Source organism: Motacilla alba, chromosome 7 (assembly GCF_015832195.1).
Source record: "Motacilla alba alba isolate MOTALB_02 chromosome 7, Motacilla_alba_V1.0_pri, whole genome shotgun sequence".
NCBI lineage: Eukaryota > Metazoa > Chordata > Aves > Passeriformes > Motacillidae > Motacilla > Motacilla alba.
Genome location: NC_052022.1, coordinates 31,328,499 through 31,348,163, shown reverse-complemented (window position 1 = coordinate 31,348,163; position 19,665 = coordinate 31,328,499). Strand labels below are relative to the sequence as shown.

At 38.9% G+C, this 19,665-nt stretch overlaps 1 protein-coding gene across 8 annotated transcripts in view; it reads left to right on the top strand.

The window, feature by feature from the left end:
• The window catches only part of GULP1 (GULP PTB domain containing engulfment adaptor 1), a 143,379-nt gene that overhangs the window by 9,470 nt on the left and 114,244 nt on the right, over positions 1 to 19,665 (top strand). For 6 of the 8 annotated variants that reach the window (XM_038141783.1, XM_038141776.1, XM_038141777.1 and 3 more), the window contains one exon: positions 9,885 to 9,939. The exons of the other annotated variants lie outside the window; for them this stretch is intronic. The gene's annotated coding sequence lies outside the window, so the exon portion shown is untranslated. The remainder of the gene's footprint in view (positions 1 to 9,884; positions 9,940 to 19,665) is intronic. 8 annotated transcript variants of the gene reach the window in all.

Genomic DNA, 19,665 nt, shown 5'->3' with positions numbered 1-19,665 from the left:
CTGCATGCACACCTTTTCCTTCCTTTTCCCTTGTCCTTTTCTTCCTCTTGCCCTTGTACTCTCAAAAAACCCCAGGAGAACAGTTGTCTTGTACTTTACTGAGATGACTTTATGGGTTATGGCATATCTGTGGGATATATATGCTTCTCTAAAAGGCCCTGAAGGGAGAGCTTTTAACTGTAACAAATCTGTCCTGTAAAGGATGGAAAGCAGTAAATATGCTTATAGTTGTAAACACTAGTAATCCCACAGCAGTCCCTTATGTATCTCTTACTCAGAAAATTATCTTTGTTGTGATTCTGTGTGCTTTTCAGTTTGGGGTTTCAGGTTTTTTTGACATTGAAACTGAGCTGTGATTAGAAGGTATGAAGAAATGGACTATAAAATAGATGTTTAGTGAAAGATAAGTAAAAGCATACTTGATAGGATTAGTGGAATATATTTGAGATGTGTTGTGTTGCTGGCATACCCGTGACTGCTTAACCACTGAAATAATCTGTTGCTATTTAATCCAAATCAATTTCATTTGCTAGGTCGTCTGGAAGTTACTGAATAAGTTACTTAGTTGCTTAGCCAAATGGCAGGGGAAAAAAACCAAGTCAAACCACTGAAGAAATATGCCTTGACAGTAACAAAAATAATAAAATGCCAAGGATCTCAGTTCTGAAGGAAATAAGTGGTTGGCTGGAAATAATTGCTTGAATATTTTGAATTCATTATGGTGAATTTTGCCAGATGCTTTTGAAGAATATTTGTGTGTGTTATTAGCTGTTGTGTTTCTTGTGCTTGCTGCAAGGCATGTGTACTTCTGGGTAATTTGATCCTGTTTGTTTATGGTCTAGATACTTCTTTTCCCCCCAGACAGCAGTATTCAATTAGGTATTATTTCAGCTGCTATTTGGAAAACGTGACACAAATATAAGTCCCAGGCAGTGTTTGTCTAAGGTAGAATCAAGTAAATTTCTTCTTAGCTGACAAACTGGGTGGAATCTTGACATATCTTGACAGGTTTCTGAAATTTGTGTTTCTCAATATACCTGGGAACATTTTGCAAGGTACGATCGTTAAAGAGGTGTTTCAGCTCAAATACATTTGTAGCATGTCTGGAGAAAGCAACTTATTAACTGTACTCTGAGCCTCTGACTCCGTGGAAGTGTGAAGGGTGGGGACAGAGTTTTCTGCTCGCTCCTATCTTGTCACTTATCTGGAAACGTGACCATTATTTGAGTCTGCCCTGGCATGTGGATATTAGGAAAACTGGTGTACATGGCAAAGAACTAGCTAGTGTAAGAACTGAAATGTGAAAAATTGCTTTGTGAATGATGGTAATTTTATGGTCATTAGCTCTCTTTTGTGTGCATGTAGGAATCCTGCTCATGTCTATTTGACTTCTCAGGGTGTCAAGATGTTCACTCTGCAGTTGTGGAAGTCATTTAGAGTGAAATGATGCTCCTGAGATGGTGGTTGAAGCACTTCTCCATATGCTGCCATCCTTTTCCTGTCTAGTGCACCTTTCTGTGGGTACTGGCTCAGGTATTTTTGGTATGGGAACTGGATCAAGTATGACCAAGAACTGGGAAGTGGAGGAGTAAGTTAATTTAGACATGTTCAGTCTGACTGTGGAGCAACAGAGTAAAATGCAACACAGATGCTTTTCCTAATAGATATAAACCCCTGGCATTGGTTTGTCATACACTAGTTTCCTCAGTGCCTGCAGTGTAGTTCTTTGCTGACACAACCAGAACAGATTCATCCACATGGACATTGTCTCTATCTGGCCTTCACTTCACTTTTGTGCTCTTCAAGGCACCCCTCCAATAAGTGAGGATGAACAGTGCTGTAGTGCAGAAAAGCAGAAACCTTGTTGTTACTATATCCAGCTTATTTAGCTTTGTCATGAATTCAGGTTCCTGTGTGTGTGTATTAGGAAGGTTTCTTTTGTTTTCCTGCTGAGCTCTATCAGAACAAAACAAACAGAAAAGCTTTTTTCTTGGTTCTCACTTCTCTTTAAAAATGAGGAATGCATTGACTTTTGAATGCACTCAGCTTATCTATTAACTAATAACAGAAAAGAAACAGAAGTTGCAGCAAACAGTATGGTGGCTCTGTCTTGTCCAGTGGCTGTTGTCCCCTGCTCACCCTCATTTAAAATATGCTGTTGCTAAAGACAGAATTTTGCCTTTGAATCTCCACTTTTGTAAGGTTTATCATAGCGTGGAACGACCTGCCAGAACTTAATTGCCTTTTGGCAGATCTTTTTTCAGTTAATGGTGTTGCTGGTGCAGGAAGAGAGGAGGATTCAGGTGTTCAAGGGACTGACCTTGAAAAAGAAGTCAGACCTTTTAAACTAGGTTTTTTTGAGCTACGCTCTAGTGGAATTGGGCTGCAGCAGAGTAGTGCCATTTTTCCTTTTGCCTCTATCCCTGGCAATGATTTTGGAACTTGTTGGAGTCCTCCAATAAAATTTTCATGCATTTCACAAAATCTGATGAATTGTTAGAAAAGAGAGATTGGTGTCACTGTCCCTGTAAGAGACGTGCAGCTGACTGGAGTATGATGTGGTTCAAACAGTCAATTCTTGCTCACCACTGAAATGTGCTAAGTTTTAGTTACAGTTACCTGTAATAAAGCCTCTGATAAAAAATAGGGTTTTTTTCTTGGTCATGAAAATTAATCCATTAAGCTCTATCATAATGGATGCAATCTTCCCAGCGCTTTGTTTTGGCGTGGCCTTATAGGTGCGCAGCATTGTCAATTTCATTGTGAATTCTTCATCATACTCATGCAGTTCTGTCGTCTCCTTTATCTTCTATTTTTTATCACATTTTAGCACATTCTGTTTTCTTGAAACTTTTGTTTTAGCCCTCTTCAGTCTGCCTTTTCAGTAGACAGTCTTTTACTCTGTTGTGCTTCAGCAGAATTGGCATGTCACAGCCAATATATATACAGTATACCAAAATTTCCTTGTTTTGCCCATGTCTCTTCAGCGTTCCAGATTTTTTGGCAGTGGGCTATCAATCAAATAGCTTACCTGTTTTTCTGTGGAATTCTCAGTTTGCTGTAGGTGGCCTCTATGCATTCCATATGCTCCCAGGATTGGCAGCCAATTTTTCTTCTTACAAAGATTCCTTCAGAAATCTGGACAGCTTTAAAGCTGCATAGTTTGGTTGTGTTCAGATGTCATTTCAATATTCTTGGTTCAGCAGTGTTCTAAATGACCTCTTCCTCTATCTGTGCAAGATTCAGACTTGCCAGGGTGTTTTGTATTTATTTTGGGGGAGTTTTATGGTTTGGCATGCTTTGGTGCTCTCAAATGAAACCAAAAACTAAAGGAGGAAATCTTGTGTGCTGTCTCTGTCTGTTCTCCCCTTGCAAGCAGCTATGTAGTAATGTCCATCTTGAGGCTTTGAAGGTTACTTTTATTACATGAAAGAATTTTAGGATCTTCTTGTTCACTGGGCTGCTTCACCAGCTGTGCTGGTTTGATTGGTACCTTTTCTATACAATAATTCTGCTGCTTTTTCTTTGATTTTTGTTGATTTAGTCCATGCTTGCATGGATTTTTTTTTTCTTCTTACAATTCATTTTAATTGGATAAAATTTTAAAACATTAAATTTTGCTTTCATGTGTTTTTCAGTTAGATGTTTCACCTGCTTTTTTTCTCTTTATACTCTCTATTATTCCTTTTATACCTTGTTTTCTCCACCACATTTTTGAAACTGATTGTGTGTGTCCGTCTGCATCTCCCAGTTCATTCACAGAAGTTAGTGATAACCTAATTGATGAAAGCAAGAATTGGAAGTCTGAAAGCATATCTCCACATTTGTTCTTTGTGCCTGATCCCCATCTGGAATTGCTCAGGAGAAAACAAGGAATAGATGTGACTCAAACACTGAGGATGCAATTCCCATCTCTGCGGTGTTTCACAAACACTCTTTTCCTCTGACTACTTTGCGGTTCTCCACATACTCAGATTTCCATTTATGATGTAGATGATAGGTGATAAAGATGTACCAAGACCTCCTGGGTTTAAATATGATCTGGTGTTCTCTTCTGGATGAAAAGATGAGTCCTGTTCAAAATGGCTTTCCTTTCATCTGCTGCATTGTGATGATGTCATGGATGGGACATTTTTAGCCTCTTGTGATTTTTTTTTTTTTAATATTTAATATGTTTTACAAAGAAGGCTTTTCCTATTATTGTTCTCTTCTGTGATGAGAAATACAAATGTCCTGGAGAAAACACTGTGTATAATTTTAGCTGAAATACACTGCTGATCTAAAGATCAAGTAGGACTCTTAAGATGTGAAGTGCTAATATCTCAAGTTTCAGCATGTCTTTTTGGAGATTTATGGTAACTGTTAGGTACAATATGCTTAAAATATGTTTTTCTCCATTTTTCAAGTAGAACGAGGAAACAGCCATCCAACTAAAAAAAAAAAAATCTGTCTCTTCTGTCACAGCAATAATCATAGTTGTGGGGGAGGTTTTTAGTTGGTTGGTCTGTTTGTTTTATATGCAATATGAGTGAATGGAATGCATTAACCCTGATGTCCTGGACTTTGAAATAATAGTGTCATCAGTGTCCTGTCCAAAAATGCACATTGAATGCGGTGATAGCTGAGAAAGGAGAATATATGGGGTTGTACAGAACTCTGGAATTAAAATGCTAAGAATATGATGGAATATTTCCTTATGGTGAAACAAGGATTAAAAGATAGTTCCTGGCCCAAACTGCACAAGTGAACAAATTAGATATTTTTATGATGCAAACTGGGACATTTGTGGCAGAGAAGTAAAGGTTTTCCCTTTAAGCTTCTTGTGCCTGTATCAGTTTAGTCCATTGGTTATATTGTTGACACAACTTGAATTTATATTTATTGCTTGAAAATAGAAAATATTCTTAAATCTCTCTGCATGTTATATCCTACATGAACACATAATTGGGTGTTTGGGCTCTAGATAACTTCTATCAGTGTGCCTAGCTGAATTGTGTATTACAGTCAAAGATTTATGTAAAATGTCTATTCTTACTTACATTTCAATATTTCTACTTGATATTGTCTGAATACTTGATCACCTAGATCCTGGTTACTTTAAAAAATATTTCTTGGTTATTTTAAGTAGTCTGTTTTACTTGTCATATTTGTAAGCTTCAGTAAAAAAACAACCAAACATTCAGTGCCCAAAAAGAAGCCTTGGTTTTTATAAATCCAGAATTTGCAGTCCTATTCTATTTAATCCAGGTGTAACAGAAATATCATTCCATGCTGCCTAGCAAGTATGTCACAATGTCCAGTCTCAGCAGACTAACAGTTCTTGAGGAGCTGCCTTTGTTAAGATAAATCTGAGTAGTTGGTAGCTTTGTAGATGTGGATGGCTGTGCATGGGGTGTATCTAATGAAGATTTTGATTTTTGAAGTAGTAAAGCCAATGTAATTTCAGTTTTTGTATTGTTTCTTGAATTGGTCATAGGAGAATATATAGTTACCCTCTACAAAAGTCTTCTGCTGAAAATAGTATCTGTAAGTCACTGCAAGATTTTTCAGTAGTGCATGTAATGCTTCTTTGTATGTGCTTATGTTTAGTTCTGTTTGTTGAACCCTGACACTCAGTGCAGCAGTTTCATATGGTTACCAACGTACTCCTTAACAGAAGTAAAGAAGTCGGGAAAAATAAATATGTACATGATGACAACTTTTGTGACTTCATGGAAAGTCTCCTAAATGAAGAAAAAATGTCCAGTCCCATACGTGTGGTTATGAACTTGCACTCCAGGGTGCTGAGAACTGAACACATCAGCTTGAGGTTTAAGCAAAGCAGGACCAGCTCCACTCCAGAAATGCTGTGTGTTTACCTCCAGAGCCATGTCAGCATGCTTCACTCCTAAGGCAGTTCAGGAGTGTGAGGGTGTTGGAGACATGGCTGTAAACAGTGTGAGGTTTCAGAGGTCATGTGGGTCTCATGGCATCAGTCCCAAATGGGGTGTTGAAAGGCAACCCATGGAAATATCCAGTTTCCATGCTGTGCCCATACACTGCTGCCTCTCTGCTTAGTCCATGAATATTTCTGAATTTCTTGGTGCAATGTCTGGCTGTCTCTACATCCGTTGTTAGTATATGAGCATGGTCAGAATCTTTTTGTAGCTTCTTGACAATTATTATTGCTAGACTTGTATTATATTTTATAGCACTTGTGTCATAGCACATTTGATGTGTTGTAAGATATCTGGAGTAACTTAGTCATAAGTTATTTGGAGAAGCATGTTCAGAGAGGCCTTAAGGTTAATTTTCATATCAGCTAGGTTGTAATTTTAATGAGGAAAAAGGGTTATGCCTGTGTATTAGGCTGAGGAAATCTGTGGCTTAATATAAAACTTCTGTCTGCATTGCCTGGTTTGCTTTGGGCTGCCCCGGTGTGAGGAGCAGCCTAAAGATTTGATGTGGCAGCTCTGTGGGGTGGCAGTTTTTTCCAAGGTCTGTGTACATGTGTAAGTCAGCGTGCTCCCACACATAAACACAAATTCTTTCTATCCTTGCATAGGACAGAAAGACAGAATTTCTTCCTTGAAAACTGATTGCCCTTTCCAGACCCTGAAATGGAACTTAACCAGTCAAATATAGTTCTGGGGAGTTTGATTCCCAACCCCACCCTGTTTTTTCTAATTAAAAGTGGTCGAGGTGCTGTAAGAAGCTTTTTGCTGATGTTAGGAATACCTGCCCCTAGCTCTTGGCTGTGATTTGGGCAAGTGCTGACTCTCATACCTGAAATCAAGGGCAGCCTGCTTTGATCATAAAATACTCCACATTTTATAGCTCTTTAGGAAATAATGCCTGAGGGCTTGCACATGTTTCCTTGGCAGGTTGTTTCTGTAGCTTCTGCCAGGTTTTACTGCACCTGCAGCAAATCAGTTTGAGTGTAGCTGAGTTTAAGCCTCTCAGTAGAGGAGACAGCAAAATGCTTGATGATCATTTCAGATTGGAACCCCCAATTCTCTTATGTTCAGGTGCCACACTGGACAAATGTGAAATAAGGACAACACTGTTTTTGAAACAAACTCAAGTTTGTGGACCATAAAGTGCTCTGGTGAGAGCTGCCAGAGAGCTGTCTCTTGGGAGTGTCCTCTGGCTTCAGGCTGCACTTTGAGGAGTTGGTGGCAAATAATGCACCAGGTTTTGCAAAGGACCGTCAGACAAGATGTTCATTTGGTGACCTGCATCTGTTTTGTGTACTGAACTAGGCAGTAGCCTACAGAAAAAGTATCATTGCACAATCACTCACTGTTGTTATGGCTACATGTAAGGGAATCCCAATTATGATCATGTGGACAACATTTTGCGACAGAGGACTTCAGTTTTCAGAAAAACAAACGACTTTTCTTCTCCTGGGTAGTGCTGGTGGCGGGCTTGCCTTTTTGTGACAGGGATTTGCAACTGAAGCACCCACTTCCTGCTATGTCCTCTGTTCCTTTAGGAAGAGGCAAGTTCACTATATTATGGGGGAATTCCTTCTTTCTTCCTGTTGTGCAATCCCTGCAGATTTACCTCATATTTGATTAACAGCATGGCTTCTGACAAAGGAAATATTTTTAAATCCAGGATTTTTAAGAACTTTACAGGAGCTAATCATGCTTGGAATGCTTCATGTGTTCTTGTTCATAATTTAGATTGTTGTTGTTAATATAGCTGAAGGAGTTGACAATCACAGATGTGATTCCTATTGGAAAACTGGGGTTATTGCCCTCATGGGATTTGACAACACACACTTTTGCAGAATCATTGTTTTTGGATCATCTGTTTCTTGTTAAGAGTCCATGACTAATTAGCTTATAAAAAAGTCATTGAGCTAATATCTTATAGAGAAACCTGTGATGTCAGATTTGATCCCCTAATTGCTCTTATAATTGGCATTTATTGGAGCTCTTTCACAAGTCAGGGCAACAGACCTCATTTGTTTTATGTAGAATGTTGTAAAAACAATTGAATTGGCAGCTGATTACAGTTTTCTATTCAGTAAGCAAATTTGGAAGACTGTGGGCTAGACAGTTGTCTGATTTGCCTAGGTTGTAAAAGTTAAATGTAAAGAGATGAATTTTCAGCATATGGCTCTGTGTTAGCAATTACATGCATTAGTGGTTTAGCTGGTGTATTGTGTCTGCTTTATAAATGTTTATATTGCAGCCTTCTGCTAATAGATATTGATGACAGGCAGCGTTTGGAGGCCCAGTGTATGGCAGTGGTCATTAATTATGGCCCAGTAATGATCCATCTACTTGTGTTTGCTAGCATATCCAGTTCTAACCCATGCTTGTGGAAACATCAACTACTCTGTTGTTCCCTAATAATTTAACACAAGGTCATTGTCAGCTGGGATGTAAATTAAACATAAAATAACATTTTATATTGAGCATATTCAAGCTTTAGAACTCTTCAAGCATTAGTGAGCCTGGAAATAAAATTATGCTGATGATTACATGAAGCTTGTCTTATTAATTCTGAAATTATTTGGAATGTTTTTTGATTGCCTAACTAAGTGTATAAAGGAAATATACAGTCTCTTTGTCTGCTCTGGAATTAAAGAGAGCTCTGTGGTGAGAGGAAATGATGAAATGCCACACTCCTGTCAAGAAAAAATAATTCATTGACCCTTGTCCATAAAAATTGGTGGAAAAATTGCACACTTCTGACCAGTCTCTGGATCTCACGTCTCAAAAGTGTGAAGAATGTGATAAGTTTGAATTCAGCTGTGATGGGTATTTTGACACCAAAATATTTAACTTTTGTCATGTGGCTTCTCTCAAAATCTGTACTTCTTTCTCAGTTCCACATCAGCTCTGAACAGCATGGGGTTTGTGGAATGATGTCTTCAAGCTGCAGACACAAAAATTAGCTTTTTTCCAAGTATTTGTCAGTTAGAGACAGTCCTCTGGAATGGCTGATATTAAATTTTTGTAATTGTAACAATGAATGTCTAATCAATGAAAAGAATAAATGAAGTATTTCTGGTGGCATTCATCCTGAAACCAAAGCATGATTAGCAAGTAATTAACTGTCACTGTTATGCCTTTGCATGACTTCACTGGCTGGATCCCAGGAATACTGACTTTTCCTAGAGGTGAAAAAGATCAAGGGCTTCTCTTGGATGTTGAGTTCAGGTGGCAGAGAACAAATTCCTGTGACAAGTGTGAAAAATGACCTGTGGACCTTATCCCAGATGCATAAGGGTGTAGGGCAAGGACTGCTGAGCTTTTCTGTGCTCACAGTGCTGTGGTGAACATGTCATTTTTTGCCCTGGAAAGCTTTTAGTTTCTCTGGGAATATTTTTTTTTAACATGGACCTCTTCAGGCCACTGAAAATTTTCTTTTCTGTTCTATTTCTTCACATTTGATAACTTCAGAGGAAATATATCTGCTTATGAAAACTTATATTTTAATGTGTAATAGTTGGGGAAAAGTGCATTTGGTGAGAGTGTTCAACACTTTGTGCTGTTTTTATACGCAAAGGCTCTGTACTAGACATGGTAAAATTGCTCAAAGAAGATACTTAAGTGATTTGCCATTAGATCTCATAAGAGCCTTGGAAATTCTTGGGACAGTTGTAGTGGATATGTGTCCCAGAGAACACGTCCCCAAAATTCTTACGTGTGTTCAACCCCTGGGAGTTAATTAGTCCTTGGCACTGGCAAATTTTTCTTCTGTGTGTTTAAAAAGGTTCAGTTGTACCTCAAACAATCTCTTGGCTCGTGTTTGACAAATTATTAGGCCAGATAAACTTTGATGTCCAAAGTATTAGCAATATATGCAAGTATGGATTGAAAATTAAAAATCATTTTATGAATTACTAAGAGTTTGATCTAATGATTGTGATTTCTGAACTTTGACAGATACCTTTGAGGTGAGATGCAAGACACGTGGAGAGGAAGGTACCACTAGATCAGGGTCAGTAATAACCTTTTTTGCTTTACTGTATATCTACATTTGATCACATAAATGTGCTTGCTAACACGAACAGCTAATCCCTTTTATTGGTGATCTGATGTGAATAGAGTTAATTTCCATTTGTTGGAACAGAAATATTCTAACTGGAGGTTTTTGTGTGCTGTTTACACAGGGGAAAAAATCTGTAAACGCCCGTGGTCCTTTTGCTATCTGAATGCTTCTGTTGTCACTGCAGGGCACATGAAACCACAATAATTGTGGAATGGTGAAAGCTAATCCTTATCCTGGATGAGTGCAGTTAAAATCTTTGTATACAGCACATATCTATGTCAACTTTTATTACTAATTCATGGTTCCTTAATGTGCCTTTTCTTGACCATTATTTATCTCACTTTCACAGGCTGAATATTTTATCTGTTGCTTTACTTTTATTTCAGTGTTAGACAGGGTTAGATCACAGACCATGCAGATGCAGTTGTCAGTGCTTTGGGTGATGTGTTTTCAGAGTGAGGTTGTCATCACTGCTTTGAGAGTACACAAATCTGCTTTTTTACTGGGTCAGTTTCTTGGGGAAGTGTAGTAATTAAAAAATGACACTTGTGACCTTCTGTTGAATTTGTTCTTTTGATTTCATTTCTATTCAAGTTGTTGCATTCTGGTACAAGGAACTAGTGTAACTCACCAGGTCAGATGGATTCTGAAATTAGTAGGACTCTGTGGTCAGGATTTGCTGTAGGATTTTGGTTACTGGTATAAATTGCAGGCTCTGTTCTGGGGAGCTGGGAAGGGGAAATCCCTTCTAGAACTTGACAAGCAAACTTATGTGTTGAAGATATATAAGTAGCTAGGGATTTGTTCCTGATGAAGTTGTAGCATGACTTACCTTAAAACTGTGATATTTTTATTACCTGACTTCCTTACAAACCTTTTAAATTACTTTCTCTCAAGAGGAAGCAGAATTTAAATCTGCATGGTTTATAGTAGAAGAATATAATTGCATTTTTGATCCAAGGCATGTGATTAAATAAAGGAGTATGGGATGAGAGGACGATGTACTCAAATACTCTGTCATGAGCAGAAGTAAATAGCATGGGCTGTGCTCTCAGAGTTACACTGTCTAACAAGTGATGATGTTCTGGCACCTATAAAGCATCATAGCTGAAGTTTCTTGATTAAAGTATTTCTGAGAAATAAATCAGAAATAGCTAGATGGTCTGATATTCTAAATATGAGCTTTTGGCTCTTAGCTCAATGAAAGTCTTATGGAAAAAGGTTGTTGAAGTTTTTCAAGTTGTTTTGGATTCATTTGGGGTTTTAATGGTTTTTTTCCCCCTTTTTTTGGGGTTTGTTTTTAACATAGATAAACCTTGTTGATAAAGAGGTGGTGTTTCAAGGCAGAATTCTGTGTGTCCCCAACCCTGGTGTTCCCAGGCACCAGATTATGTTGGTCTATGGCCTAAATAGGGAGACACGATAAAGAACCCAGAAATATGAGTTCTGCAAAATCAGCATGTTGAAAGTCTTCTGAACTTCAGATCAGGCTCCCAAAGATACATTTCAGCTGTGATTGTTGGAGACAGAGAAATATAAATGGGCTCTTTCTGCTGGTGCTTGTCACATGGGACAGTCACTCTTTGTGTAAGAGTCTGTGTGAGCTTCTCTTGCTTGCCTTTTTTTCTGGCTTTTGCCTTTCTGCTTAAGAATGAAGCCTCAAATTTTACTACTTGCACTGTGAAAATTGTTAGATACATTTAGTTACAGTGAGCACTCTTCCAGGGTCCTATTTATTGGGACAAAATGAATAGAAAGCTGTTGTTTATATCTATATTCCCTGATTACTCTTACTAGCATGCCAAATATCTAATGAAAAACTGCCTTGTGAATTGTTGGTTTATTTATTTATTTCTTGAACAAAGCCTGGTGTGCTGATGTGATCTTATGGCTCCATAGGGGTAGGCTAATATACTGTAAGTGGCATTAATCAGAGCTCCAGCTCTGTCTTGGTATCTTTAACCCCACCTGTGGGATTAATGCAAGACTTTGTTGTCTTCACCACTTATCATCTGTCTTTTCTGTTAATTTGCCCAGTAATATTGGATCCTTATTAGGTTGAAATTGGAAAGGAAAGAATCCGTTACTTAAGTTTATAAAAAGGGAAGCGCTGTGATTTTAATTTTTTCCTTTTATAAAGTGGTGCTTGCATTTATCTAAGGTGAGAGAAAAAACAGTGGGGCCTGTATGGAATGAAAAAGGAAGTTTCCAGTCCCTTCTACACATCCAGATGTTCTCACCCTAAGAGAAGCCTTCACTGTAACGGATGTAGTTTTGTGTGAGTTTTGTTCATCCTTTGGGATGTCTGGGTGTACTAAAGCATCTTTAAGGACAAGCTGGCAAACCTCTGACTAGCTTAAAGAATGCCAGCTCCTGATGATTTTTGAATTGTACTAAAGTTTGGAGTATGCATTATTCCTTGGCACAAAGAGGATGAGTGTTGGTAAACCTGTGTTTAGAACCTAAATGTTTTTTTCAATGTCATTTATGGATGCCCTTCCTTTAGATTTAGAGTCAATTTAGTTTAGTTTTCACAAAGGAAAACCACAAATTACTAACAGTGTACTGAAGTCATTAGCTAACAGCCTCAATTAGCATAACAAACAAAATGCAGAATAAATGCAGGAAGAGCAAGACTGACTTAGCCTTGAATTTTCTGCTGTGTCCTATTACAGTGCTGCAAGGCTTCATTCAGTTTAGACCTGACAGACAACTGGAGACTTAAAATGTTAAAGAATAAATTCCATTTTAATCTCTTTTGGGGAAAAAAAGCCACCAACTTTTGGAACTGAGATAGTAATTAGGCTGAAACAGCGTAGATTAGCCCCACTTAATGTGGAATTTAATTACTTGAAAGCAATTAAATTAACATGGAGTCTGCTCAGCTTGGGGGAGGGCTTGAGTATAGGGATTTTTGTCAAAAATGTTAATGCAATTTCTACGCTATAACTTGTTGATTTAATGTAACTTTCTTTTTGCAGTTTGTCATCAATTCAAAGGCAATTATTTTTCTCTAAATGAAATAGGTCTTCTTGGTAGAAAAAAAAAAGTCATAACTGGCTAGATTGAACTTTGGTTCCTAGTTAGCAACAACCAGGCAGATAAGACAACATATTCCCTCCTTTATTACATTTGAGATTTCCAGCCCTTTGCTTCCCTCAGCTTGTTTACTTCCTCTTCACTACCTGGGAATTGCCAATAACTGCAATTATTGGTAGCACAGCTACCAGGGAAGCAGTTTGTCTGGGATTAAGGAAGAGGTTGAGTCATTTTCCTCTGATTTGAGTCAAGATTCACAAGATGCACAGGGCATCCACCTGTTGTGGGGAGAGGAAGGCTCTTTGTGGTGTCCTGATGAATCTTTCACCATGGTTAAAGGAGGAAAGACACGAAGGCACTGCTGGTGGACCCACACAGGTGTCAGGAAGGCATGGGGCAAGGGCAAGGCCACTTTGTGTGGGAGCTGCTGAACTTTTCATTTGAAGAAAGGATAGGAATGAAGGAATCCAGGATTTAGTGCTCTGGTGCTACCATCTTTTGTGCAGTGTAGAAGAGGACATTATTGGTCACAAAGTGGCCCTAGTTGTAGACAAGGTGAAGGTTTGGGGTAAAATCTGGGGACTCTTGGGAAAAAGGGCCAGTCCAATGCTGCCTGTTTTCCCTGGCTGTGGTTTTTTGGTGCTGATTGCACCTGCTGCTTGGAGAAAGGGTCTCCCAGAGCAGCTGCGCAGGAGTCATTCCGTGCCTTGAGCTTCTCCTGCAAGTGCAAGGCCAGCCTTGGCAGGGGCTGCTGCTGCAGCTGGTGTAGGGCTGGTGGAACATGGGGTGTTCCCTGTCATTTATCAGTGAGCAAAAGAGGCTGATGGGCCATGCTAGGATGTAGGATTTCTGATTTTTCAAGCTGATTTCTTGTCTACTGCTTGGCTTTCAGATTAGAAATTTGGTGCTGAAAACACCTTTCTTTGGGTATAGGGAGAGATTAAGTGCCATCCCTTCGTCCCTCAAGAAACCCAAACCCACAGTGCTGCTTTACTTGATTTTTGCTATTTGACTGTGAAGTAGAGGACATTGTGTTTTTACATGACTCTTTAGTGGCAGCTTTAGTTTCCAAGTGTGTTGTGTCAGGGTCTCGAGAATCTTTTGAACTTGTGACTTCTGTTTTCTGCTGGCACAGTAGGTTTAAATGTGGCAGTAAAGAGTAGTAACTTTTTAAGTTGGAAATGTCTTTGGAATGTGGTTTGGGCATATATTTTTTAAAGGAGGAACACAAGTTCAGATTTGTGTTTCCAGTGATAGGCCGCTTTGAAAGATAGCTCAGTTTATGGATAATATTTTTGAGTTTCTCCTGCCGGGTTTTCACTAAGCAGGTTAATGGTGTGTGTTACTCAGACAGATTGCAGTAAAAGTGCAAAGAGACCCCCAAGAGGACTTACTGTGAAACTGTTTGCATGCTGGTGGCTGCATGAGTAAAGTTGGGATTTAAAGGGAAGGAGAGAAGAACTGAGCCCAGCTGGCTGTGCCTTTCCTCAGAAGGTGACTCTATTTTCAAAGGTCCATTTTCTGGCCTGGATTTGAACAACGGGCTGATAGTCCCGACCTCTTTCTTGTTCTCCCTTTTCTTGGAGGGGAAGGAACTAGATCCCTTGGGATACATCTGTGTCTTAATACCTGTTGACTGCAGAACACTGCTGTGTTGGTGGTTTTGTAGCTCTGCAGTGAGCTGTGCTCACAGGACGCTGTGGGTGAAGGCTTAACCTGGGGCCCCTTTTTGCAGAGTCTTTAGGGCATAACAGGCAGGCAAAGGCCACCTTTGGAGGCAGCTGGGGTTTGTTTTACCATTGCATATAAATCCATTCTGCAGTGTATTCATTGTGCTGTGAATGAAAGAGCGGATGTTTTGATTTGAAAGGGAATCTTGTTTATAATTCTTCAGTATAAACAAATTGTGGGGAGGAAGCCTTACTGTAAAGCAAAAGAGCCTTCCTAGACCATCTTCTGGTTCAGCAAGTAATAACCCTTCTGGTGTGTTGCATCAGTGACCATGTGTGTGTACATGTATTTTTAGAAGGGCTTCCAAAGGGCCCCTTGCTGCATGTGGGTTTGTTTATGGTTCTGTTATGCAAACCACGGGATATTCCCAGCTCTGCCCCCCTCCAGTTTAAGTTCCCAGCCTGCCTGTCTGTGCCCCTGTGAGCTGCTGGCTGGTTCAGGGAGCAGGGCTGGAAAAAGGCAGAGCTGTGTTCTCACCTCACTTTCCTCATAAATGGCATCAAATGCTAATTACTGTTCATTCTGCACTTCAGCAGGAGCAGAGTGATACACAGCTAGGGTTTGCTTTTCCCCAGGGTGCCGTGGGTGTGACTGATGGAATGGAGCCAGAAGAATTTGGCAAAGTAGCCGACTGTAAAGGGAATAATCTCTTTTTTCCTGATGATGGATGGCACTTAGAAAGCAGCTGAGCCTAAAAACCATTTCTCATGCTAAGGCTCTGCAATGTGCAGGTCAGCCATTGAGCAAATGCAAGCCTTCAAAATGAGAGCTAATAGCTTGGCAGGTTATGCCTGACAAGCAGCAAGTGATGTGCTTTTAGTTCTTTAGTGTGTGGGGTTTAGTAGGTTTTTTTTTGTGGATTGTAACATTTAGTAATTCTAATATTTTTCTAATATTAGATGATCATCTGTTTCTAAGTTCAGAAATATCTTAAAGAAAACATAGTTAATAAGGAAATACATTTTCATACTCAAGTACAGTACATTTCTCTAATATCTAAAAAATTATTTCTATTTAACTGCTACACATGCAGCAGTTTAAGAATATAGGATAAAAAAATACATTTTAGCTGAGCAGTGTTAAGATATTGGCCCCTCACTTTTTTGTGGAGCAAATTGACAGCTACCTGGGACAGAGAATCGTGTGTTGCTCCCAAAGAAATGGCCAGGGAGTTGTGGAGGGGAGATTTGAGAGGAAAATCCATAATGGAGTGAAGGTAGATTCTACAGGATAACAGTTGGAAAAGACACTTGTCTGATTTGGCATGCAACATTCATAGCTCCTGGAGAGCTTATGTTGTCATATTTACTGCTGACTTGGTAAAAGAAGAATACTGCTGGAGGAAAGGCTGCCTGGGAAATACCCAGATACTGAGTTTACCCCTGCAGGTTTCAGAGCTGTTTCTTGAAGAGAGCTGAACTTTGAACAGCTGCTTTTGTCGGATGCTGGATTTTGAGAAGATGAATGACAGAACGTTTATATGTAGACTCCAATAGTCATAAAGTACCTACATTTGCAACAAAGTTCTAAACCCCATTGTAAAATGTGGATTTTTCTCCTAGAACATAGGCCTGTGAGACTCAGTCCCTAGCATGCATTGTGTTGCTCTGTGAATACAAACAGTTCTTATCATAGAACTGCTTGTTGAGTGCTGTACTTACTTCTGTTTACTTCTGTTTAAAGGGTTAAGTTTTGAGAACTGTTCTCTCTACAGCCCAATAGTGCATTATTCAAAACAGAGACTTCACAAATAGGTTTTGTGAGATTGTATTTGCTAATCAGCAGCATCTCGACAATAAGTACTTTTAGTGTGTCTGAAACTCCTTGTGTTTACCAATTATCATCTGTGATGCTTGAATTGATTTGTTAATCACAAAACTGGAGTTCTGTTTTACAGGAATGTATTGACACAGTAATTATAAATGCAAAGTTTTCATCTTTATTGTAATAAAAGTTTTATTATCCAGTATTTGAAATAATATTTTCCACAACAGACATATTCATATCTTGATACACATGTGCACTCTGTGCAGTTTTCCCAAGAATGCTTCAACTTAGCAGTGGCTTAATAAAGTATTCAGGTGAAGTAGGAACCTCATTTAGACTTGCAGACCAGCCAGAAAGGTGAACTATAGCATGAACTTCCCTTACAGTTCGAATTCAATGAAACTGTATTCTTAACTTGTTGTACATTAGTTCAGTACAGGACGGGAATCTGTTTCAAATTTCTCTTTCTGCTTTCTAAAGGTAAGTATAGAGTTTAGCAGTTGAGTACTTCTGTGGTCCTAGGAAGCAGAATTTGTTTCGATCTTCTTCTGAATTTGCAAATGCATTTCTGCTTTTTTTGTTGCTCTATACTGTGATGTTATGAGAGGCAACTGAAACCCTGCTGCAAGGTATTTGTGTCCTGTTGTAGTTGTGGTCTGATAAAATCCTGTAAGACTAGGCTGTTTGCATCCAGAAGGGCTTTTTCCCTTCTCAAATAGCTGTGATCAGCAGATTTTGGAGAGCAGTGGTTTGCGCCGCTTAGGCTCAAAGGGCCAGTTTAACACGGTGCCACATGCAGTGTAAGGTGTTGCCTGTACAGTTTGTCAGAACATGCAGTTAGTGATGGAATATGCTGTGTGATTTAATTGAAATAATGCTAAAACCATGTGCTCCTAATCAGGAACTTGCAACCTTATTTACTGGGGCCTTGGTGGTTGTTAACATTAGAAGTTTCTTGGACAAAAGGACACATTAGAAACTTTAAAGTAACTAAATAAGCAAGGTTTTTGGAGAGATTAGAAAGAGAATGTGGGTATGAAATACATTTTGTGCCTGTGGTGGAAGGTTATCAACTCTAAACTTTTGATTTATGGGAAATAATTTGTGGAACAAACAGTAGATTGCTTGCAACATGGATGTCAGATCCATGTAGAAATAATGACTATATTAGTGTTTTATCTGCAAAATATTGTGTTTTCTCTTAAAATTTAAAAAGTAGAAATCGAAAATGTTCAGGGTGATGCTTTAGCTAAAGTGTATCCATCCGGTTTAGGGTGGACCTTTGGCAAAATCTTTCTTCTTACCGTGTGTGAAAAAAGACATAGTTGTACTATTAAATTTCAAGCAAGAGCTAGAGCAACAGATGGATGATGGAATATGCAATTTCTGCTTGATTTAAGTTTACAAGACTCTTTAGAATTTCTTTCTGAATTTTGAAGAGGTAACAAATCCAGTGCACGGAAAGAGGAATATGGACTGTTTCTACTGCATTTTCATAACTATACCTTTTGGTAGATTGATGCTCCAGACTTTGACTTCGTGCTAACACTGTAATATATTTTTTGATCAAGCAGTTAACACATTTTATTATCCAATGAAGCAGTGAAGTGGCATAAGGCATGCAGTTTTCTAGTGCACATGGCATTGCCTTACCATTGTTTAGTGTGCTTTGGTTTACCAATATGTCCTTATTTTTATAAACTCAGGGAATGCTGGCTACTAACATATGCCAAGTAGTGACTTAGCCAAAAATTAGCTCAGCATTATGAAAATCACTGTTTCATTTTGCCTTTGTTTGTACCTGATGCTTTCTGCAGATGTTTCTGTTGTTTCAGATACTAGATCTGACTCAAGTAAGAAGCATGAATTGTTTGGAAATTGCTATGAATATTGTTTGGAACTCCTTAGTCATTTTCTGTGGTGTCTTGGTATGGCTGGCATTTTTCCTGGATGTGACTGTGTGTCTGCATTCAGAATGTGACAGCTGCAAGCTGCTTTTCCTGCAAGTTCTATGAGGTTTTTTTCGTGGTAAAGTGCCAATTTTTTATCCAGTCTTCATTGTGAATCTTCCTGGACAGTTATGAGGAAAGAATAGGATGGCTTTTAACAAATTTCTTTTCTGAGACTTTAAGAAGTTGCTTTGCTTACAAAGAGTGAGTGATGGGTTGTCCCTTGCCTCTTGTGGAAGAGGGACCCTTTTCCTGCTGTGCAATAAGTGTGGCAAAGACATACTGGCATGTTACAGAAAAGGGCAATAGTGCTTTGTCCAGACTTTTTCTTAGCAGGAATACCTCTTTCTTTCTATTTCTCTGGGAAAAAAAAGGTAAATCTCTGACAGGGTTCAAATGTGTCCTGGGTAGCAAAGGTGTAGACTTGGGCAAGACAAGGTAACAGGAGACTGCTGCTGCACAACATGGACCCTGGTCACCCACCCACAGTGATGCCTCAAACATTTTTGGTAAGGATGGCATTAAAGAAGGTAGCTCGTTTGGTTTTCCTTCCAAGTGAATAAAGAATACTCAGGAGAAGCTGAAAAAATATATATCTTCAAATACCCATGCTAACTTGGTGTCTATATTGTGTTGCTGATATATGTATTTTCTGGGGTTTGGCTTCGCCTGGAGGAGACACCATTTAGTGCTTTATTTCTGCTCCTTATCATAGATCTCTCCTCGTGTGGTAGTAGGAATGATAGCAGGAGCATGAACAAATCTGTTTATTTTACTGATCTTCTATTATCAGAGTAATTGCTAAATAAGTGTTGCTGTAATTGCAGTAGTTAAGGTCACTTAAATTTGACATCTGAGTCTCCCAAACTTCTTGTCTTCCCTTTCACAGCTGCTGGAGGTAATCAAACTTAGGAAAAGCTCATCCATTCTTTCTCTTTTTATTGTAGTAAAGAGAAGGCAGAATTAAAATTTCAGGAGTACCTTATTATACAAATTTTTTAGGCATGGTTTGTCAGGAACTTAAGTGTACAAAAAGGGCTTGCCCAACATGCACTTATCGAAACCATGCTGCTGTATTGGGAAATACTCCTGTTAGAGGCAATTAAGAGGACACATGTAAGACGGTTCCTTTCTTTCTCAAGGCTGTGTACTCAGCATCATAAAAGCTCCATGCATCATGAAACATGGT